General features: G+C 45.4%; 1 long non-coding RNA gene across 2 annotated transcripts; it reads right to left on the bottom strand.

Moving 5' to 3' along the window:
- Nucleotides 1-21,926: 21,926 nt before the first annotated feature.
- Nucleotides 21,927-23,606, bottom strand: LOC132007520 (uncharacterized). Of its 2 annotated transcripts, none has more exons than XR_009401384.1 (4): nucleotides 23,426-23,606; nucleotides 22,822-23,173; nucleotides 22,271-22,401; nucleotides 21,927-22,121 (listed from the first exon to the last, which is right to left on the bottom strand). It is a non-coding gene; the product is annotated as an uncharacterized LOC132007520 (long non-coding RNA). The 2 variants fall into 2 exon arrangements; XR_009401385.1 differs by having other exon boundaries at nucleotides 22,822-22,917; nucleotides 23,426-23,603.
- Between the last annotated feature and the right edge of the window lie 1,259 nt (nucleotides 23,607-24,865).

Here is a 24,865-nt window from a genome sequence, read left to right as displayed (position 1 = left end):
GGTCAGAGACCACGCCAAGCATCACTTCCCCTACAAGCAGCACTACCCAAAGCCTGCATGCCCCCCTCTATCCAACCATCAGCCCAGGGAACAAAGGCCCAGCCACGAATGCCACCCCTGCCGGAGAAGGGAGACTTGCCTGACCCAGTAAATGGGTTTTTACCTCCTAGTCAGGCACTGAAGAGTTCTGGCTTCCTCACCCAAGCAGCTGAGAGGGAAGCAACCCCTAGGGTCTGGAATCAGTGATTCACATGGTCCTACCCAAACAGCCTCCTGCTGTCATTTGATCCCCTCCATTACTGAACATCCTGGAGAAGGAGTTCCCAGGACGTCCTCCCAGGACTTTGGCATCCTGAGTTGAATGACCGGTCAGTGGGACAAGGAAAGGCATATAGCCAGGGCAGCTGGCCTCTAAGAACTCCCCAAATAAGAAAGAAAACAAATGGTTTTAAAATTCTAATGGCATACAAAGGTATAAAATAAACATGAAATCCCCCTCTCTACCCTTCATCTCCCAAAGCCTTGGGTTCCTTCCAGGGAAGAAAAAAGGTGTATGGGTACATACATATGTGTCCATGTGTATATATTGGGGTTATTTATGTACAAAAACAGAAATTAAACAAACAAATCATGCTTTACCCTTACATTTGCTTTTGTTCTACGAAGTGTCTCTCTCTCATACTCACCATCAGAGTCTCGGTCCTGCTTCCTCAGCACTTCAGATGAGCAAGTTCTGGGGACGTGATGGATGGACACCATGGTGACTCTAGGTAATGAGACTGTATTCTATACTTGAAAGCTGCTAAGAGTAGATTTTACACGTTCTCACCACAAAAAAATAGAATTATGTGATGCAATGAATGGGTTAACTAACTGCATTGTGGTAACCATTTCACAGTATGTGTGTGTATTAAATCACCATGTTGTATGCCCTAGATTTATACCGTGATATATGTCAATCATATCTCAGCAAAGCTAGAAAAATGTCATGCAGTAGAACTTCTAGTTTCCAGTTCTGCATGTACAAGCTTGGAAGTCACCACTCTGTCTTTTTTTTTTTTTTTTAAGATTTTATTCATTTATTTGACAGACAGAGACCGCAAGTAGGCAGAGAGGCAGGCAGAGAGAGAGAGGAGGAAGCAGGCTCCCTGCAGAGAGCAGAGAGCCCGATGCGGGGCTCGATCCCAGGACCCCTGGGACCATAACCTGAGCCAAAGGCAGAGGCTTTAACCCACTGAACCACCCAGGCGCCCCACTTTACATCATTCTTGACAAGAAACTAGAAGCTTTCCCACTAAGATCAGAAACAAGGCAAGGTTGTCACTCACCACTTTTTTCCAACATCCTATTGGAAATCATAGCTAATGCAATAAAAGACAAAAAAAGAAATAAAGGTATACAGATTGGAAAGAGGGGGAAAACACTGCCTTTGTTCACAGGTGATATGGTTGTCTATGTAGAAAATCTGAAAGAATCGACAAAAAGACTACTAAAATTAATAAGCAATTATGGCAAGTTTGCAGGATACAAAGTTAATCCACAAATGTCAATCACTTTCCTATATGTCAGCAATGACCAAGTGTACTCTGAAATTAAAAACATAATACCATTTATATCAGCACCCCCACAAATGAAATGCTTACCTAGAAATCTAACAAAACATGTACAAGATTTTCAAATTTCCTATGAGGAAAACTACAAAACTCTGATGAACAAAATCAAAGAAGATCTAAATAAAGGGAGAGCTATCCCATGTTCATGGGTAGGAAGACTCAATATTGTCAAAATGTCAGTTCTTCATACCTTGATCTATAGAGTCAATGCAATCCCAATAAAAATCCTAGCAGGTTATTTATTTTGTGGCTATTTACAAAGTGATTCTAAAGTTGATATGGAGAGGCAAAAGACCCAGAATAGCCAACACAATATTGAAGGAGAAGAACAAAGTTGAAGAATTGACACTACCCGACTTTAAGACTTACTATAAAGCTACAGTAAGCCAGACAGTGTGATATTGGTAAAGAATAGCCATAGATCAATGGAACAGAACAGAAAGTCCAGAAATAGATTCATATAGATATACTCAAATGATCTTTGATGAAGGAACAAAGGCAATACAATGGGTCATTTGTAACAAATGGTACAGGAACCACTGGACAGCGACATATGAAAAAATACATCTAGGGGCATCTGGGTGTCTCAGTCGGTTACGCGTCTGCCTTCAGCTCAAGTCATGATCTTGGGGTCCTGGAATAGAGCCCTGCATTGGTCTCCCGGCTCATTCTCTCTCTCTCTCTCTCTCTCTCTCTCAAATAAAGAAAAATCTTTAAAAAGAAAAAATTAATCTAGACATAGATTTTACACTCTTCACAAAATTTAACTCAAAACAAATCATAGACCTAAATGTAAAACACAAAAGTGTAAAGCTCCGGGAAGACAACATAGGAAAGAACCTAGATGACCATTGTATGACCTAGGTATGGTGATGACTTTTTAAACACAGCCCCAAAGGCACAATCCATGAAAGAAGTAATGGGCACGCCAGACTTCATTAAAATTAAACATTTCTGCTTTCTGAAAGACAATGTCAAGAGAATGAGAAGATGAGCCACAGACTGAGAGAAAATTTTTGCAAAAGACACATCTGCTGAAGGACTGTTACCCACAGTATACAAAGAACACTGAAAACTCAGCAGTAAGGAAACCAACAACCCGATTTAAAAATGGGCCCAAGACCTTCACAGACAACTCACTGGAGAAGACATACAGATGGCAAAGAAACATATGGAGAGATGTTCTGCATTATATGCCCGCACACAAAAAAAAGTATGTGCAGAAGTTTATACCCGTTTTATTCATAATTGCCCAAACTTGGAAGCAACTAAGAGGTCCTTCATTATGTGACTAGATAAACAAACTGTGGTATATACAGACAATGGGATAGTATTCAAGCACTAAAATGAAATGAAATACTAAGATACAAAAAGAATGGAAGATCCTGGAATTTGCATTGCTAAATGGAAGAAGTCTACTGTGGCCTGAATGTTCATATTCCCCTAAAATCCACATGTTGAACACCTAAATGCTCAAGATGATGGTATTAGGAGGTGAGGTATTTTAGAGGTGACTAGGTCATGAGAGCAGAGCCCTCATGAATGGGCTTAGGGCCCTTAAAATAGGGGCCCCGGGCTATCCTAGTCTTCCACCGTATGATGGCACGCTGAGAACCCAACAGTCTACACCCAGAACCCAGAAAAGGGCCTTCATTCACCTGACCATCTTGGCACCCTGACCTTGGAGGAGTTCCAGCCTCCAGGACTGTGAGAAATGTCTATGGTTGATCAGCCACTTGTGCTACATTTTGTTATGGCAACCCAGACAAACGAAGACAGAAGCCAATCTGAAAAGGCTACATGTAATATACCGTGCATACTATAGGACATGCTAGAAAAAGGCAAAAGTGTGGAGACAGTAACAAGATGAGTGGTTGTGAGGATTTGGGGTGGAAGGATAAATAGGCAGAGCACAGAGAATTTCTAAGACAATGAAAATCCTCTATGTGATAGCATGATGATGGATACGTGTCGTTATACGTTTGTCCAAACTCGTAGAGTGAAACCTACTGTAAACTATGGACTTGGATAACAATGATGTCTCAGTGTGGTGGGGGATGTAAGTAGTGAGGGAAGCTATGCAGGTGTGGGGGCAGGGATTGTATAGGAAATCTCTGGAACTTCCCCTTAATCTTGTGTTGAGTCTCAAACTGCTCTTAAAAAATGAAGTCTTTACCAAAGTTAATTAATTTAAATAAGTGGGAAGAAAAGTCACGGAGAGGCATTGCATGGGGAAATGAAAACTGATTTGTTGCAACGGTGCTCTGAATGGAGGGCCCCAGCTGGAAAATGTCTTGGAGCCTTCTTCATGCCCACCTCACTTAATTTTGGGGTGTTCACTCCTAAGTGCCTTCCTCCAATCCCTAGCCTAGTCTCATTAGACTGAGCAGAGCTCCAAAAGCCCAGATACTCCCTGCACTCCCCAACACCAAACACAGCTTTTATCTGACATCTCTTCTCCCATACACAGGAAACTGCTTTGTGATGCGGGCCAGTGACAGGCACATAAGGGTCCAACAAAATCAACCCCAAAATGCAAATTCCGTTAGTGTCTGTGTTAAAATTCTCCAGCATTAGGGCGCCTGGGTGGTTCAGTGGGTTAAAGCTTCTGCCTTCGGCTCAGGTCGTGATCCCAGAGTCCTGGGATGGAGCCCCACATGTTGGGCTCTCTGCTCAGTGGGGAGCCTGCTTCCTCCTCTCTGCCTGCCTGCCTTTCTGCCTACTCGTGATCTCTGTCAAATAAATAAATAAAATCTTTTTTTAAAAAGTCTCCAGCATCGGGGCACCTGGGTGGCTCAGTCATTGGGCGTCTGCCTTCGGCTCAGGTCATGGTCCGGGGGTCCTGGGATTGAGCCCCACGTTGGGCTCCCTGCTCGGTGGGAGGCCTGTTTCTTCCTCTCCCACTCCCCCTGCTTGTGTTCCCTCTCTCGCTGTCTCTCTCTCTGTGTCAAATAAATTAATAAAATCTTTAAAAAAAAAAATCTCCAGCATCACAGCACCTTAAGTCTGTGGGAAATGACATGTATTTTTAAGAGCCTTGGGAAATTTTTTCATCCTTTTTAATTCTCATAATGGCCAGTGTAACCCACTCTCAGAGCAATGGTTCTAGCCAAGGGCACGTTGCTGAGCTCAAAAGTGAACAAAAACCTGCAAAACTTTGATGTGGGAACCACGAATCAGGCTCCTGTCCTGGTCATGGGGAGGCAAACGCACCCGACTTTTCCTGCCCGTTTGGCCTGCTGTTGGGGAAGGGATGGGCACTTTTGATGAATGTACAAAAAATAAATTTAAGAATGAAGGAAAAGATTCAAGGATTTTTTTTCTGACTTGCCCACCAACTGGGGCTTTTGGCAAGGCACTTAAGGTTCCTGGGTCTCAGTTTTTCCCATCTGTAAAATAGTAACAATAACCCCCACCCTTCCTGGCTAGCTGGATCACCTTGTAGATCTGAGGGAATAATGTGTGGGTGACTATGTTTAATTTTCTAATTATACAGATGCAAGGAAGTATTCTCAGGGGACAAACACAATGGGATCCTGGCCAAGGGAGGCCACAGGAGAAGAAGCATATCTTCTCATGTTCTTTGTGTTTGTGGCTGGGCTCCAAAGCCCACGGTCCACACCAAGGGCTCTGTCCCTTGAAAAAGCTTCCTCTGAATCCTCATGGTCCTTGTGTGCCAAGAAGTGGCTTATCCACATCACTGAAGCTTCACTGTTCTCTGAATATGCCCAGCAATGCAAACTATCTCTTGTCTCCCTATGCACTTAGCAGTTTATAGGCCTGCCTCACACCGTGGCTTATCCCCAGAGCAGAGTAAAAGAGGCAGCCCAGTGGAATGGGTGAGTGCGTGGGTTGTAAAACAGCTCCTCGGTACATTGCAGCTCTGACACTGGCTGGCTGGGTAGCCTTAGACAAGTCACAAACTCTCCTAACCCAGTTTCCTCATTTATAAAATAAAGATGCAAATAAAATAGTACCTACTTCGCAGCGTTGGTGGGAAGATTAATTAAGTCAATATGTGAACACACTTAGAGTGATGTCTGGCACTTAGCAAATGCCTGATGAATGTTTGTTATTGTTATCGTTGTACAGTGTGGAGTGTGTTATCCCCATTTTAGCCAATGGTAGAGTTAGGGCCATAACTGGGACCCTTGTTCTAAGAAAAACTATCCTATGAAAACGAGTGCACCCATGGAATGGAGGAAAGTATTTGTGAACCATATATTTGATGAGGAATTAATATCCAGAATATATAAAGAGCTCCTACAACTCAACAACAAAAACCAAACAACCTAATTTTTACAAAGGGGCGAAGGACTTGAGTAGACATTTTGCCAAAGAAGATGTACAAATGGACAACATGTACCCAAAAAGATGCTCAACATCACTCCTCACTAGGGAAATGTTAATCAAAACTGCAATGAGATACCACATCGCACCCATTAGGATGGCTACTATAAACCACCACCAACAACAGGGGCACCCACGGGGGTGTGGTCCGTTAAGCGTCTAACTCTTGGCTTTAGCTCAGGTCATGATCTCAGGGTTATGAGATCAAGCCCCCCATCAGGCTCCACACTCAGCACAGAGTCTGCTATAAGAGGTTATCTCTTCCTCTCCCTCTGCCCCTCCCACACCTGAAATAAAGAAATAAATCTTTGGGAGAAAAAAACCAGAAAGCAATAAGTGTTGGTAAGGACATGGAGAAATTGGGACCCTTGTGCCCCATGGGTAGGAATGTAAAATGGTGTGACCACTATGGGAAACACTACAGAGGCTCCTCAGAAAAAATAAAAATAGATCCAACCATATGATCCAGCAATCCCACTTCTGGATACATACTCAAAAGAATTGAAAGAAGGGACTGGAAAAGAGACTCATATACCCATGTTTATAGTAGCATTATTTGCAACAGTCAAAAGGTGGAAACAACCTGAACATCTATCAACATAATGGATAAACAAAACATGGTGTATACATATAATAGAATATTAGCCTTAAAAAGGAAGGAAATACAGACACATACTACAACACAGATGACCCCTGAGGACATTTTACTGAGCAAAATAAACCAGTCTCCAAAAGACAAATACAGTGAGATGCTGTATGTGAGGTACCTCAAGCAATAGAAAATAGAGACAGAAATTAGAATGGTGGTTAGCAGGAGCTGGGGGATGGGAGAATGGGGAGCTGTTGTTTAATGGGAAGTTTCAGTTTTGTAAGATGAAGTTCATGTGGATGGATGGTGGTGATAGTCTTATAATGCGAATGTACTTGGTGCCACTGAATTCCACACTTAAAAATGGTTAAGATGTGGGCTCCTGGGTGGGTTCAGCCAGCTGGGTGTCCGACTTGATTTCAGCTCATGTCATGATCTCAGGGTTGTAGATTGAGCCCCATATCGGGCTCCACTCTGGGCTTGGAGCCTGCTTAAGATTCTCTCTCCCCATCTCCTCCATGTCCCCCCACTTCTCCATAGGTAGGCACATGATCTCTAAAATAAAAATGGTTAAGAGTCAGTGGAGCAGTAGGTGATCTCAGGGTTGTAAGTTCAATCCCCACAATTGGATGTAGACATTACTTAAAAATAGAATCTTTTTAAAAATGGCTAAGGTGGTAGACTTTATGTCATGTATATGTTACCACAAGAACTTCCTGTGGCTCTTAATATAAAGATCAAATTCTTTAGCTAGGTCTTTCAAGGCCCTCGCACTGTTTGGCCTTGGGGCCCCAATGACTGCAGCTGCAGCTTCCACTGTGCTTCCCCTCTCTCTGCCCCACCAGACTGGCCTTCTTGCAGACCTACCACGGGGCCTTTGCATATACAGATGATGTCTGACCTAGGATGGCTCGACTTACAATTTTTTAACTTTATGATGGTGCAAAAGTGACACTCAATAGAAACCGTATTTTGAATTTTGAATTTTGATCTTTTCCTGGACTAGTGATAAGGTGGTATGATGCTCTCTCATGGTGCTGGGTGGGGGGCAGGTGGGGAGGGGAGGCCACAGCAACCAGTCAGCCATGCCATCATGAGAGTCAACAACCAATACACTAAAACCCAATCTTTACCCACACAACCATTCTATTTTTCACTTTCAATATAGCTGTCAATAAATTACAAGATACTCAACACTGCATTATAAAGTAGGCTTTGTGTTGGATGGCTTTGCCCACCTTCAGGCTAATGTAGGTGTTCTGAGCCCATCTAAGGAGGCTAGGTGAAGTTATGATGTTCTTCTGTAGGTTAGGTAAATTCAATGCACTTTCAACTCATGTTGGGTTTACTGGGAGGTAACCCCTAGAGCATATAACTCCCCCTTCTAGAACTATCTGCAAGTGCATTTTAACATTCATTCCCAGGATTATGTGCTCAAGACCCGGCTTGGCAGCTAGACCATAAGTTGCCTGAGGGCCGGGACCATGTGTGGTTTTGCTCCTCACTGTGACCAGCACAGTGCGTGGTCCTAGCAGACAGTTTAACAAATATTTGCTGCATAGATGAAAGAACAGAATGAAATACTTATGAAAATTAAAATAGTATAAAGTCATGTTTCCAAAGTATAGATCTTTGATTTTAAGAATCCCACATAAAGAAGAAGGAGCAAGATGGCAGAGGAGTAGGAGATATCACTGGGTCTCAGGAGTTCAGCTAGATAGTTATCAAACCATTCCAAACACCTTCAAACTCAACAGGGGATAGAAGAGAAGAAGAGCAGCAATTCTACGAACAGAAAAGTGACCACCTTCGGGAAGACAGGACATGCAGAGAAATGAATCCGAGTTGACAGGAAGATAGACCATGGTGGGAGGGGCCAGCTCCCAGCAAGCAGTGGAGCAGCAGAGCACAAAATCAGAACTTTCAAAAGTCTGCTTTACCAAGGGACATCTCTCCAGAGGCTAAGCAGGGGGTGGAGCCTTTGTGGGGACAGTGTGGTCTCAGGACCCACAGGGTCACAGAAAGACCAGCAGTGTCTCATTGTGGTGGAGCTGCCAGGTATCGGACCAGGGAAGTTGGCTGCAAGGAGGGAGCTCTAAGCTTGAGGTTGCCTTAAACCATGATTCAAGGCACAGTTAGGCCACTGCTCTTCAATCAGGGACCCCACAAGTGGCAGATCCAGGGAGACTCATCTTCCTCCTCTTGGGGGAGCAGTGTGGAAGTGCATGGCAAAAATCTGCTGGGTTTGGAGACTCCAAACAGGGCTGTGTGCCAGGGATAGAAATGATCAGTCACAGGCTGGGTGAGCACAGAGTGCGGCTGGAGACCAGGGAGATGGGAGTGATAAGAAAGATAAGTGATACCATAAGATGAAACAACGTTAGAATAATTGGGATCCCAGTAGAAGAAAGAGAGGGGCAGAAGGTATATTGGAGCAAATTATAGTAGTGAATCTCCCTAATTTGCTGAAGGGAACACACATCAAAATTGAGGAGGCACAGAGAAACCCCCTCAACATCAATTAAATAGGTCAACACCTCATCATCTAATAGTAAAACTTACAAGTCTCAGTGACAAAGAGAAAATCCTAAAAAGCAGTTTGGGAAAAGAGGTCTGTAACCTACAGTGGTAGAAATATTAGATTGGCAGCAGACCTACCCACAGAAACCTGGCAGGCCAGAAAGAACTGGCATGATATATTCAGAGCACTAAATGAGAAAAATATGCAGCCACAAATACTATATCTAGCTGGGCTATCACTGAAAATAGAAAGACAGATAAAAAGCTTCCACAACAAACAAAAATTAAAAGAACTTGCAAACACCAAACCAGCCTTACAGGAAATATTGAAAGGGGTCCTCTAAGCAAAGTGAGAGCCTAAAAGTAACAGACCAGAAAGGAACAGAGACAATATACAGTAACAGTCACCTTACAGGCACTACAATGGCACTAAATGCATATCTTTCTCTTTTTTTAATTTTGTTTGTTTGTTTGTTTGTTTGTTTGTTTGTTTGACAGAGAGAGGGGGGAGGAACACAAGCTAGGGGAGTGGGAGAGGAAGAAACAGGCTTCCCACCAAGCAGGGAGCCCAACGCAGGACTCGATCCCAGGACCCCAGAATCAGGACGCAAGCCAAAGGCAGATGCTTAATGACTGAGCCACCCAGGCGCCTCTCCTATCTTTCAGTAGTTACCCTGAATGTAAATGAGCTAAATGCCCAAATCAAAAGATACCAGGTATCAGAATGGATAAAAAAACAAGACCCATCAGTATGCTGCCTGCAAGAAACTCATTTTAGACCCAAAGACACCTTCAGATTTAAAGTGAGAGGGTGGAAAACAATTTGCCATGCTAATGGACATAAAAGAAAGGTGGGGTGGCAATACTTACATCAGATAAATTAGATTTTAAGCTAAAGACTATAATAAGAGATGAGGAAGGACACTATATCATACTTAAAGGGTCTGTCCAACAAGATGATCTAACATTTGCAAATATCTATGCCCCTAACATGGGAGCAGCAAATTATATGAACCAATTAATAACAAAATCAAAGAGACACATTGACAATAATACAATAATAGTAGGGGACTTTAATGCCCCCTTACTGAAATGGACAGATCATCTAAGCAAAATATCAACAAGGAAATAAAGGCTTTAAATGACACACTGGACCAAATGGATCCCACAGATACATTCAGAACATTCTATCCCAAAGCAACAGAATACACATTCTTCTCTGATGCACATGGAACATTCTCCAGAATAGATCACATCCTGGGTCACAAATCAGGTCTCAACCAGTCCAAAAGATTGGGATCTTTCCCTGCATATTTTCAGACCACAATGCTTTGAAACTAGAACACAACCACAAGAGGAAAGTTGGAAAGAGCTCAAACACATGGAGGCTAAGGAACATCCTACTCAAGAATGAATGGGTCAACCAGGAAATTAAAGAAGAATTGAAAAAATTCATGGAAACAAGTGAAAATGAGAGCACAACTGTTAAAAATCTGTGGGACACAGCAATGGCGGTCCTGAGAGGAAAGTATATAGCAATAGAAGCATTTCTCAAGAAACAAGAAAGGTCTCGATTATACAACCCCAACCCAACACCTAAAGGAGCTGGAAAAATAATAGCAAAGAAAGCCTGGCAGCCTTTCCAAGATTTATGTTAGGCCAAGGTTTCTGAACCTTGTACTATTGCCATTTGGGACTGCACCATTCTCTGTGGTGGGGCCATTCTATGCATCATAAAATGTTTAGTAGAATCCCTTGCCCCCACTAATATTGTAGCAGCTCAAAATGTTCCCAAACATTGGCAAATGTCCTCTTGGAGATAAAATCACCCCAGTTGAGAACCCACTGTACCAGGTTGAAGAGAGCCATCTTGCTGGAATCATGCCTCCTTCACAGGGCAACCTGCATCTAAAAATGGAGCCCAAAGTCTGAAACTAACTTGGGACAACCCGAAGGCTCATTCCAGCCTCAGAGTCCCTATAGGTTGGCCGAAGTATTCTTCTATTGACTTTTGTACAGCCCAACCTTTCCTTCTGCCCAACCTTGCTTCCTTCCCTTCCCTGACAGGGCCTGATCCCAGTAAGATGTCCCAATTATTTTACACACACATCTTCAGGCCTGAGTTTAAATCTGCAATCATCTTCCACTTCCTTGGAAGCTGCCTTTATTAAAATAAATTGTGCAATTTGTCTTTGCTGTACTACTTTCTTGATGACAATATCAGCACTTCCTAGCTCACCTTTATGGGTTGATTCAATAAAAACATTCAACAATTTTAAAAAAAAGATCAGAGCAGAAGTCAATGACATATAAACCAAAAAGGCAGTACAACAAAGCAACGAAACTAGAAGTTGGTACTTTGAAAGAATTAATAAGATTGATAATTCCCTGGCCAGACTTAGCAAAAAAAGAGAGAGAGAAAGAAATGACCCAATTAATAAAATCATGAATGAAAAGGGGGAGATCACAACCAACACCAAAGAAATACAAACAAATATAAAAACGTATTATGAGCAACTATACACCAGAAAATTTGACAATCTGAAAGAAATGGATGCATTCCTAAAGACATATAAACTACCAAAACTGAACCAGGAAGAAATAGAAAGCCCAAAGAGACCCATAACCAGTAAGGAGATTGAAGGTGTCATCACAAATCTACCAACAAAGATCCCAGGGCCAGACGGCTTCCCAGGGGAATTCTACCAAACATTTAAAGAAAAATTAATACCTCTTCTCCTGAAACTATTCCAAAAAATAGAAAGGGAAGGAAAACTTCCAAACTCATTTTATGAGACCAGCATTACCTTGATCCCAAAACCAGACAATGACTCTCTTCAAAAAGGAGAATTAGAAACCAACATCCTTGATGAACGGGGTTGCAAAAATTCTCACCAAAATGCTACCCAATAGAATCCAACATCCTATGTTGGATCAACATCTGCAAATCAATCAATGTGACACAATACATTAATAAAAGAAAGAACAAAAACCATAGATACTCTCACTAATGCTGAAAAAGCATTCGACAAATTACAGTATCCTTGATCAAAACTCTTCACAGGGTAGGGATAGAGGGTACATTCTTCAATATCATCAAAGCCATCTATGAAAAACCCACAGTGAATATCATTCTCAATGGGGAAAATCTGAGAGCTTTTCGCCTAAGGTCAGGAACATGGCAGGGCTGTCCACTATAACCACTGCTATTCAACATAGTCCTAGAAGTCCTAGCCTCAGCAATCAGACAACAAAAAGAAATAAAAGGCATCCAAATCAGCAAAGAAGAAGTCCAGTCTCACTCTTTGCAGATGATATGATGCTGTATGTGGAAAATCCAAAAGGCTCCACTCCAAAACTGCTAGAACTCATACAGGAATTCAGTAAAATGTCAGGATATAAAATCAATGCAGAGAAATCAGTTGCATTTCTATACACCAACAGCAAGACAGAAGAAAGAGAAATTAAGGAGTCAATCCCATTTACAATTGCACCCAAAACCATAAGATACCTAGGAATAAACCTAACAAAGAGACAAAGAATCTGGACTCAGGGAACTATAAAGTACTCATGAAAGAAATTGAGGAAGACACAAAGAAATGGAAAATGTTCCATGTTCATGGATTGGAAGAAAAAATACTGTGAAAATGTCTATGCTACCTAAAGAAATCTACACATTTAATGCAATCCCTATCAAAATACCATCCATTTTTTTCAAAGAAATAGAACAAATAATCCTAAAATTTATATGGAACCAAAAAAGACCCCAAATAATGAGAGCAATGTTGAAAAGGAAAGCCAAACTTGGTGACATCACAATTCCAGACTTCAAGACTTTTACAAAGCTGTCATCATCAAGACAGTATGGTACTGGACAAAAGCAGAAACATTGATCAATGGAACCGAATAAAGAGCCAGAAATGGACCCTCAACTCTATGATCAACTAATCTTTGCCATAGCAGGAAAGAATGTCCAATGGAATAAAGACCATCTCTTCAACAAATGGTGTTGAGAAAATTGGACAGCCACATGCAGAAGAATGAAACTGGACCATTTCCTTACACCACACACGAAAACAGACCCAAAATGGACGAAAGACCTCAATGTGAGACAGGAATCCTTCAAAATCCTTGAGGGGAACACATGCAGCAATCTCTTCGACATCAGCCAGAGTAAATTCTTCCTAGGAACATCGCCAAAGGCAAGGGAAGCAAGAGCAAAAATGAACTATTGGGACTTCATCAAGATCAAAAGCTTTTGCACAGCAGAGGAAACAATCCACAAAACCAAAAGACAACTGACAGAATGGGAGAAGATATTTGCAAACAACATATTAGATAAAGGGCTAGTATCCAAAATCTTTAAAGAACTTATCAAAGTCAACACCCAAAGAACAAATAACCCAATCAAGAAATGGGCAGAGGACAGGAGCAGACATTTCTGCAAAGAAGACATCCAAATGGCCAACAGACACATGAAAAAGTGCTCAACATCACTCATCATCAGGGAAATACCAACCAAAACCACAGTGAAATACCACCTCACACCAGTCAAAATGGCTAAAATTAACAAGTCAGGAAATGACAGATGCTGGCAAGGATGTGGAGAAAGGGGAACCCTCCTACATTGTTGGTGGGAATGCAAGCTGGTGCAGCTTTTCTGGAAAACAGTATGGAAGTTCCTCAAAAAGTTGAAAATAGAGCTTCCCTATGATCCAGCAATTACACTACTGGATATTTACCCTAAAGATACAAATGTAGTAATCTAAAGGGGCACATGCACCCGAATGTTTATAGCAGAAATGTCCACAAAGCCACAATGTAGAAAGAGCCTAGATGTCCATTGGCAGATGAATGGATAAAGAAGTGGTATGTGTGTGTGTGTGTGTGTGTGTGTGTGTGTGTGTGTGTGTATATATATATATATATATATATATATATATATATATAATGAAATACTATGCAGCCATCAAAAGAAATGAAATCCTGCCATTTGCAATGACATGGATGGAGGGTATTATGCTAAGCAAAATAACCCAATCAGAGAAAGACAATTATCATATGACATCTCTGATATGAGGAATTTGAGAGGCAGGGTGGTGGGTTCCTGAAGGGTAGGGAGGGAAAAAATGAAACAAGATGGGACCAGGGAGGGAGACAAACCATAAGAGAGTCTTAATCTTACAAAACAAACTGAGGGTTGCTGGGGGGCGGGAGGGGAGGGATAGGGTGGCTGGGTTATGGACAGTGGGGAGGGCATGTGCTGTGGTGAGTGCTGTGAAGTGTGTAAGACTGATGATTCACAGACCTGTACCCCTGAAACAAATAATACATTATATGTTGATTTTAAAAAAGAGAAAAAAGAAAGAAAATTTAAAAAAAAATTTTTTTAAAGAATCCCAAATAAAAGCAGTGGAATGTTTCCCTGGGTCTTAAAACTCTCTCCCTTCAAATGACTATATTCTGATTAGGTAGGACAGGTTCATGGAGACGAAATCCACTTCCCTCCCTCCGTATCTCTACTTGCTCTACCCCATCCTACGGCCCTCAGTATCACCTCCCCATACAACAGGGGTGTGTTCTGTTGGTGTCCATCCTCTGTGGGGCAACCTTTTAGCCCAGTAAGTAGAAAGCAGGAGCCAGGGTCAGTGTGAGCCACAGCAAGAAGACAGCAGTTCCTTTGAGCTGCCCACTCAGGGCTGAGAGATAAAAGCCAAGGATTGATGGAAGGAAAAAGTACAGCATACCCACTCTGGAGCCAAAGACTATACATCCTCTCGTCTCCACACAGCCCCTAAGCCCTGACTGACTGAAGGCAGGTGGGTTCTGCTGGCAGATTCCAAATGGGAGTCGGAGAAAGAGAAGATTTTTCCTCCATAACTTGGCACCCTGCTCATCTGCAAAGATAAATACAGACCCAGCCGAAAGGGTTGGGTTCTGATTTATGAGGACAGCATGAAAAGGTAGTCTGAAAGCCAAACGCATTGGGATTGTAACCCCCACTTCTTGATGTCTGTGGAGCAACATTTCTGTGGGAGGAGATGGGAAGTCAATTAATTTTTGATACCATGTAAAAAACTGGTATTTCCTGACCAAACACCAGGGCAGCCAGAGGGTTATAAATGAGGACTCTATGGTTCCTTTGTTAAAGAATATGTAAGTTGTTGTTGGAATTAAAGCTTTAGTTCCTTATCAGAAATGTTCTGTGCTGGGTAAATAGAAGCCAGAAGCATGTTCCACGGACAGTATGGCTTCAGCATGAGCAGGCCAATGATCTGTTTGCTGTCAGCCTGGGCTGCAGAGGCATGTGACAAGAGCCAACCACACACCATCACCACAGCTGAGGAAAGCCCATGGAGTCGGTGGAAATCAAACAAAACTTCCTAGACTCTGCTGACGTGCATTTCAAACAATTGGTTTTGTGGCTCCTCCTGGTCTGATGCTTCCCTGCACGAGACCTCTTAGCACCTCTGGGTCTTTGCTCATGCTGGTCTCCCACCTCCCCTGCCCCAGAGAGAGAACCTTGCTGGCATGTCATGAACCCTAACCCAGGAAGGGTCCCATTCTTCTCTTGCTATGTTTCTTCCTCTTGGAAATGAGAAGTTTGCGCCAGAATCTAGTAACCAGATGTTTTCTATGGTCCCTTCACCCTCCAATGACTTCTGAGTTGTCCTGATAGGAATCTAGCATGCCTCTTCCCATCTGTCTGTCCCTTCCTTCTAGATGGGGAAAGAGCCAACACTCCTCTCCTCCAGGAAGCCTTGCCTTATTATGAATGCCACCCAGTCCTAACCCCAGAGAGCATAATCTCATTCATCTCCTGGGTGTCTTTGGCTAGGTAAGTCCTTGGGTACAGGAAAGGTGCTTTCTATTCTTTGGTCTCAAGCCCCATCTTCAACATGTAGCGTAGTTGTCCTTTAAAACTGGTATGCCATCTTAGCTATTGATTGACTAGGTGACAAATCAGGCGGTTACATACTGAATATAAAAAAAGGGGGGGGCGCCTGGGTGGCTCAGTGGGTTAAGCCACTGCCTTCGGCTCAGGTCATGGTCTCAGGGTCCTGGGATGGAGTCCTGCATTGGACTCTCTGCTCAGCAGGGAGCCTGCTTTCCTCTCTCTCTCTCTCTGCCTGCCTCTCCGTCTACTTGTGGTTTCTCTCTGTCAAATAAATAAATAAAATCTTTAAAAAAAAAAAAAAACTAGAAGACCTACTGAAAGAAAAGCAATACCAATTACCACCAAACAGCCTTCCTAAGCAGGACATTATCATTCAACCCAATCCATCACCACCATCTACAAAACCACCAGAGGGAACATTCTGAAACTCCAAAATTCCCAAGTCTATTCCTGCTTTCAAAGCCCCTCCCTGTCTCTCCAGGGCTCTGGGGTGAAGTGTAAACATTTGATAAGACACAAGCAATGACCCCAGCTCAATGGTACCCATCATTCCCTCTTCTCCTGGGGGCCTCAAGGGACAGATTATAGGGCTCTGAACTGACCTAATGCATTACTGGTGTATACTTCTCTTCCACCACTGCCTAGAAAGTGCTCTCCTCTTCCTCTCCCAGACTAGTGGGAGTCTAGACTGGTGAGTCTAACCTACCTCCCCTGGGAGGTCTTCCCTGTCCCCTCCCCACAACCATAGCCTCTCTTTTGTGCACTAATATTTCATAGAAGGCCTTGAATACACCCATCGCATGGACACTGTCTGCTCAAACTGAGGCCTCTCGGGACAGGAACAGTATCTTACTCATCGCTGTATCCTTAGCATACAACAAAAGACCTAGCACAAAGGAAGCATTCCATAAAAGTTTGTGGAATGAATTAAGGGCCTCACTAAGTCTCTATCCGCAATAACAATAGGTCAGTGCCCAATGAGGGTTCCTGGACTTGGGCAGGCATAAGATCTAAGAAATATCAGGGGATTTGAGCTCAGGCCTCGGCTGGCACTCGATGTGACTCCTTATCCTCAATTCAACTTCTCTGTTCCACACCCCAGATAAGAAGCACAGAAAGAACTGGAGACACAATCAAATGGCCTTGAGTCCTTAGTGGTAGTATTCCTCCACTCTCTCCAAATCCTTCCTTCATCCCTGGAGGCCTAGTTTGGAACTTATCCATGGGCAGGGTGGGGCGGGGGGGGGCATTCTCACCCCAGCCAAGCAAGGGGGTTCTCTGCCTCTGAACTTCTGGAAGACTATTTGCCTGCACAAGTCCAGTACCCATCATGGACAAGCTTGTTGGTTTAGTTTAGTTGGCTTCCCAGGGAATCCATAGACGGCAAGTGTCCTGGGGAGTGTGATCAAATAGGTCCCTGCCCCCCGCCCTTCATCCGTGAAATCAGAATAAGGGTGTAGAGGGTATTGGTAGAGGAATCTGGGCTGCCCTATGTTACATTTGTGTTGTGTCTCCTCAACAGGTTTACCAGAAGGTACTAGATGGCAGAACCTTGCTCCCTAGCTTTCTGTGTCTTCCTTAACATCAAGTACAGGGGTGCCCTACAAAGTTTTCTTCAGTCAGTAGACTCTGGGCTACTTCCCCATGAGAAAACTCAAATGAGCAAAGAAATCCAACTTGAAGTTAGTCTATCTGAAAGCACCCAGGAAGAGGTAGCTTTAGCCATACTCCCCAAAGTCTGCCTTCTGACTGATTTTCCCAGAGCCAAGCTCATCCCTGACCAAAACAGTTTTAGGCCAAAAGACTCTATTTCCTAGGAAAATAAAGATTCAATGACTTGGACCCTCTCAAACATTTTTCTTAACTCCCCTTTTGGGAGAAAAAAACCAACATTCCAAAGCACACACACATACACAAACAGATGCACACAAACATATGATTACCCAGACATCCACTGGGGTCAAAATCTTACACTCTGTTGGTATGTATCCCCAGCCTTGGCGGTGATCCCAGACAATCAGGAAGCTTACTCACCACCCAAAGGCCTATGACAGTCACAGGTTGAACTCCTGAAGGCAGGAAGGTGGCCTCAGACCCTTTGGTAACTCTTCCAACAAAGAGGATGACAAAATATGCTTTCTGCTTGAGCCTCAGTTTCCCAGAAAATCCCACTGAGCCCATCCCCCAAGATTCTGACCGGTCAAGTCTTCCCTCTGCAAAGACGGCCAGAAACACCTCAGGGCCTATGTCCCCACAGGCTCCATGACCCTGCAGCCAAAGTCTTCTGGGAAGAAAAGTGGCCTCCATGCTTGTCAAGCATCAGAGAACAGATACAAGACCAGCCCCAGTCAGGCCTCAGTGTTCCTCCATGGCCAAAAGGCCACTGTCCTGTCCCTGGATCTTTGAGCACAGTTGGACAGGTAGGCCCACAGGCTAGAAGAAGGAAGAGTCGCTCACTCCCTCATTTCGCTGGTCATACATTTGTAGTGACCTGCACAGCAAGTGCCCTCTGGAGCCCGTGAGTACTCATTTCCATCTATAGCTTGTCCTGTCACCCCTCTGGGGGCAGAGGTGACCAGGTAAGCTCTGCTGAGCAGGAGCCCCTGGAGTGGGGCCATTACCTGAAGTTCCCCACAAAAGTACATGCTGTCTCCTGGGAGACCAGAGGGTCTGTGGGGTAGGGGACAGGGGCAAGGCCACATTCAGTTGTTAATTTCCAAGGGCTAGTACAAAGCCAGCAGCAAGAGATAAGACCTGAAAAGTCAGACACCAGGTAGATCCTGGGGTGGAGGTAGGACTGAAAAGCCAGAGTGGCAGCAAAGTGAGAACGTCCAACTGCCTTGGAAAGGGCTGGGGTAGGGAAGCTGTAAACATAGGCCTCAGGGTTCACGGGAAGATCATCCTAGATTAAAGCCACGGGGACCTGGATGGATGCTACAGTTTTCTGGTGGGGCCTAGCTAGAGAGGACCTAGTCCTCAGGGAGTCTGAAGTCTCAACACGGCCTGTCCCTCCTATAAAGAAATCCAGACCTAGCACGGGTGCCTTCCAGTCCTGGGTTCCCCCAAAGACCACCACAATTTTGAAGCTAGAGAAGGTCAGCGGGTGACAGTGAGCCCTGGGGCATGGAGGGGATGCTAGCTAATGGCACGTTCCCCCCTCCCCGGAGAGCTGCACATGCGCTTTGGGTCCTTTTCCTCACGAGGGAGATTGGGCCACATTTTCTCATGGAGTCTTCACAGCAGCTAAGGAAACATGCTTGCCAAATGGGACAGGCTTTGCTATCGGAAGTTTTCTGACGGAGGCACCCTGTTCCCAACAACTGAGATAACAAGACCACCAGTGTCCGGAAGGCACCCAGGGAAAGAAACATTCCAGTTTCTCTCTGGCCCATGGAGCTTCACAACAGGACCTGAGCCCATCAGTTTTCTGCGTGTCATTGCTGTCAGCAGGAGCCGGGAGCCAAGAGGACCCACAAATTAGATAAGCTTTCTGATACTTTAAAAATCTCTTCAGTTTTATGAGAAAGACAATAAACCCTTACAATCCTGAGGGAGAGAAAACAGAGCCCTTCCAAGTTCTTTTTAATAAGGATGGCTGTCCCACGGGGCTCCAGTCCTCATGCAAGGCGCTATGTGTGTGCTTTACATGTATTATTCATGCTCTTTCTTACAACAACCCCAGGGCAGAGCAGCTATTTATAAGAAGGCGCACTTCACAGAGAAGTTGAGTGACTTGCCCAAGGCCACATAGCTAATCAGAAGCAGAGCCAAGATTCAGATGCCAGACTCTGAGACTCGGAGACCCATGCTCTTAGCTGCTGTGCCTGCAGTTCTCAAAGCAGGAGCTTAGATACAGGAGAAGGCTGCCCACTGACAGGATCCTGAAGGGTGGGCCCGGGAATCCCAGAGCTCAACATCACACGCCGGGTGTGTGGAGGGGTCGGGTGGGCTGTGTTCTGAGGCACAGGGAAATTTTCAGCCCTGGTTGACACCCTGCTGCCTCCTGAGTTGGGCCCAGGGTACAGGTGAGAATGCTAAAGGCTCCGTGTCAGCCCCCATGCCCTTAGCAGTCTTCTCTGGGCATCCACTGCTCAGTCCTGGTCCCTGAACACCAGGGCTCTCTCAGTCGGACCCTTCACCCAGACCACAGATTTCAGGCCTTTTATGGGGATCAGATATCACTCAGAGAACTTGTTGAAAACTCTGGCTCTTCCCCTTCCTCCCCTGACCAGGAAACACATACACAGAGGCCTACACTCCCTTGGTGGCCCCCTTACAAAATACACACACACACATACACACACATTTTCATATTTTCAGAGGATACACAGATCATCTAAAGCTCCTTTATGAACTGCCCGCCTGCTCAACCCAAGAACCCCACATCCCAGAAACTTTTGCTCTAGAAATCTGGACACAGACTATCGCCTATGGTTGTGGTTTTGGTTTTTTTTTTTTCTTCTAATCCCATCTGTTAGAGATACACACTAATGACTTCTTGGCCTTTTGGCTACGATCAAGTGTAGAGATACACACTAGTGTGTTAGGGAAAATAATAAGTGGTCTGCAATTTGTTTCAAAATATTGTCATTTATGTGGGGGTGAGACACCTGGGGAGATGCAAGACAGACACACAATGGGCCACAAGTTCTTCATTTTTGAAGCTGAGAGTTGGGTACAGGGAGATTCAGTTTACTGTCCTCTCTACTTTTGTATATGCTTATAATTGTGCATAATGAAAAACTATCAACAATTAGGTTGAATTACGTGTTATGTGAATTATATCTCAAGCTAGGGGTTTTCTTTAAGATTTTTTTTTATTATTTTAGAGAGAGAGAGAGAGGAACACAAGGGAGGAGCAGAGGAAGAGGGAGAAATGGACTCCCCACTGAGCAGGGAGCCCAGTGTGGGCCTCCATCCCAGGAGGTCATGACCTGATCGGGGTCATGACCTGAGCCAAAGGCAGATGCTTAAATGATGAAGCCACTCAGGTGCCCATAAAGCTGTTTTTTTGTTCTGTTTTGTTTTGTTTTAATTAATCTCCTGTTCTGGACTTATGTAAGTCTGCCAGTGGACACACTAAAGTCCCAGAGAGAATCACCTGTTCTGACTGCTATTCCTTAAAGTCACAGCAATAATCAGAACCTCTTGGTCTCTCTAAGATGACAGGAGTCCTCCAAGCGGGCCTCACTGGAGCATCAAGACTAGCTGCGGGGCGCCTGAAGCCTCTGCCTTCAGTTCAGGTCATGATCCCAGGGTCCTGGGATCGAGGCCCGCATCGGGCTCTCTGCTCAGTGCAGAGCCTGCTTCTCTCTCTCTCTCTCTCTGCCTGCCTCTCTGCCTGCTTGTGTTCTCTGTCAAATAAATAAATAAAATCTTTAAAAAAAAAAAAAAGCAGTCTCTTCCTGCCCCTAATTACTGGAGAATGCTTTGGGAGAAACTGCCGCTGTCCGTGCAGCCACATCCGGTGTGATCTCTGCATTTTGAGGTAGGGGCTCCGTCTCATCATGGGGCCCTGAGGGCTTAGAGAAAGGACTGGTTGAAGGGGCTAAAGTCACATTTTTGGAACCAACCAGCCAAGACCTCAGCCAGGGGGCCATCTGGAAGGCCTCCATGTGAATTCCCTGATGTCAGGCGCCACCTGCAGGCTGCTGGGAGTATGGCGGACTCCCTCAAGAGGCCAGGGCCGCTGGTGGGGGCCTCCCCAAGACTTTGGAGGCCTCAGCATGATCCAGTTGAGGTAGTAAGGTCCAGGCCATGTGTGGGGGCCTCCCACCTGCCTCTCTATGCATCCGTCTCAGCACCTCATACCTCAGGCAGCCGGGACCATTGGGATGACTGAAGCTGATGGCTTCAGTTTCGTATGATCCAGCAGTTCTACTCTTGGGCACACATCCCAGAGGAATGAAAACTTATGTCCACACAAACACCTGTCCGCAAATGTTTGCAGCAGCTTTATTCATAAGAGCCAAAAGCCAGAATGGGCCCAGATGTCCTCCCACAGGTTCAGCATATGTCCATACCACAGAAAACCCCTCAGCAGCAAAAAGGAATGAAGTCTTGACCCATTCAACAGCCCAGATGAACTCCCAGAAAACTCGCGTGAGCGAAAAAAGCCAAAGGTTACATGGTCTGATTTTGCTCGGATAACCTTGAAATGACAGAATTAGAAGAATGGAGAACAGATTAGCCGTCCGCCAGGGCAGAGGAGGAGGGGTGAGGTGGGAGGGAAGTGGGTGTGGCTGTAAAAATGCAACCGGAGGGAGGAGGGATATGTGCGGGCATGGAGACATTCTGTACCTTGGCCATACTGATGTCCACATCCTGGCTGTGACTATGGGCTATAGTTTTGCAAGATGCCACCATTGGGAAAACTTGGATAAAGGGTACTTCTTCTCTCTGTGTGCTGTATCTTACAACTGCATAGGAACCTAGGGCAAAATAAAAATTTTAGTTCCAAAAGAAAAGACCTGGGGGCACCTGGGTGTCTCAGTCGGTTGGGCATCTGCCTTCGGCTTAGGTCACGATCCCAGGGCCCTGGGATCCAGTCCCGCATCAGGCTCCTTGCTCAGTGGGGAGCATGCTTCTCCCTCTGCCTCTGCCCCTCCCTCTGCTTATGTGCTCACTCTCTCTCAAATAAATAAATAAAATCTTTTTTAAAAATCTCCAAAACTTATTTAAAAAAAGAAAAGACCTCTCTGTTCCACTGTTTCTCCTCTTCTCTTGGGCCCTCCTATAATAATCCAGGCAGGGTGCTAGTGGGTAGCAAAGGCACTGATGATATCTGCACTTCCTACCTACCTCAGTAGGGGTTTCCTGGTGATCACAGAAGGGCAACAAGAAGAAATTACCTTGAATTTAAAATCAGGTTACCCTGAGGCCTGGTCTTCCTAGGCTTTGTGACCTCAGACAAAGTGCTTGGCTTCTCTGAGATTCCATCCCATCCCCTGTAAACAAATTTTAAAGAGTAACTGAAAAAGTGAAAACACATGATAAATTGTAAAGCGGTACACCAAAGGTCTTTCTCCTTGTCTCCCTTCTTCCCTGTCTGTATTCCTTCCAGTCCGAGGACGAGACTATGTCTGGAGGCAGTCTGATGTTCTTCCGTATTCCCAGGGCTTAGCCCAAGTCCCTGCCCCTGGAGATGCTTGGAAAGTGCTTGCTCATGCTGATAATGGCAGACTCTTTGAAACCAGGAGTCAGCTGTAATGGGGGAGAAGAAAGGTTCAGCCCCGCCGTGGGACACAGGCCTTGGCCGTGTCTTCGGCTGAGACATTGAAGAGCCCTTGGTAGCATCCCATGTCAACAGTTCCCTTCCCTGGGAATAGTTTCACTCAGAGACATCATGGGACAGAGAGGCAGGGCCCATGGAACAGCCCTGCCATTTGGGGGACCAGAGAGGACTGAAGAGAAGAAAAGTGTCTCCCTTTGCCCAAGAGCTTTGCTATTCCTTACCACCTTTACTTGTCCCCGTGCTCCTGAGGCAGGCAGAGCAGGGGGCTTCCCCGTTGTCCATGTGCAAACGCTGAAGGGAAACAGGGCTGAGGCCTGCCCAAGGCTCTCACTCACAGCGAGTGAGTCAGTGGCACAGCTGGGGCCAGACTCCAGAGCCAGAAACTTTTCCACAGCAGGGACGGTGTCCAAATGGAAACACTAAGACAGAAAAAATGTAACTCTTCCCTGCCCCAACCAGAGCCTCTCCTGAGGGAATTTCAGCCAGGCCTCACCATGTCTTTCCAGCCAATGTGCTTTCTGAGGGAGCTGCTGTCACAGCAGGCCTGGCGGGGGGCTGTCCCGGGCGGGCGATGGCTTCCCTCCCTTTAGGCTCTGAGCTTTTGGTGACCTATTTAAAGACAGAGAAACCAGTTTGGGGTTTGGGTCTCTCTCACTTTCAGGGTGCCTCTCACAGGTGAGGTGGCTCCCCAGGGCCTTCCTGGGCCCCTCTTCCTGCTTCACCTCAGCCGTGACCACTAGCAGTGGGGTAGGGAGGGCACTTTTCTTCTTCCCTGGCCCTGAAAGCCCAGAGTATCCTTAGAAACTCAGAGACTGAAGAGAGCAAGTCAGGGCCTTTCTGGAAGGTAGGCTGAGGGAGGGGTAACCAACACAGGCACCCCCGTTTCCCCAGTCTGAATGCTTTCCCCAGGGGCCCCTTCTCCCCACGGCCACCCACACCAGGTCTCTGAGAAGACTGGAATGCTTGGATTCGGTCACCCCTTAGCAGGTTGCCAGCTTGGAAAGCAGAGCGCTCCGCAGCGGCTGGGAAGTTTTAAATGGGGGAGTCAGAGGAAGTGGGGTTGCGGGGAGGACTTTGGAGCAAGCAAGCCCGTGCTGAAGCACCCCCCTCTCCGTGCCTGGCCCCGTGATGGGCCCCCCGGGTAGGGGGGCCCTGTGCCTGCCCTCATGTTGCTTTCTGTTTGGGATGAGGGGCCAGAGGTCCCAGGGAAGGCGCGAGGCAGGAGGTATGAAGGCTCAGGCCAGGCAGTCTTGGCTTCCAGGCAACTCAGGGACCTTTCTGGCAGCCTGCCTCACCATTCATTTGTTCATTCATTCATTCGTTCATTAACCATTTCCCCACTTTATAAATACTTATGAAGTGCCCGTTCTGTGTTGGGCCCTGGAGAACAGCGGTGGACAGGGCAGGCTCTGTGCCTTCTGGAACTTACAGCCGCAGGGGGTCGTGGGGGGGGGGACTCCTTTAGATCGGGTGGTTCAAAGAGGCCCCCCCTCACCATGAGGCCACACCCTGCTTCATAAGGATCCACAGATGCTTTCCAGGCAGGGCTGCCAAACCTGAAATCCAAGTGTCCCGTTCAAACTGCCAACAGTCTGCAGACAGAAAAGACTCAAAAATGGGTCCCTAGCACCTCATAAAAACCTTCTCCCTTCTCAGGGCCT

The sequence above is a fragment of the Mustela nigripes genome, chromosome X (genome assembly GCF_022355385.1).
Source record: "Mustela nigripes isolate SB6536 chromosome X, MUSNIG.SB6536, whole genome shotgun sequence".
Classification (NCBI taxonomy): Eukaryota; Metazoa; Chordata; class Mammalia; order Carnivora; family Mustelidae; genus Mustela; species Mustela nigripes.
Note: the sequence above shows the minus strand (reverse complement) of the source record. Positions and strands in the feature narration are given on the sequence as shown.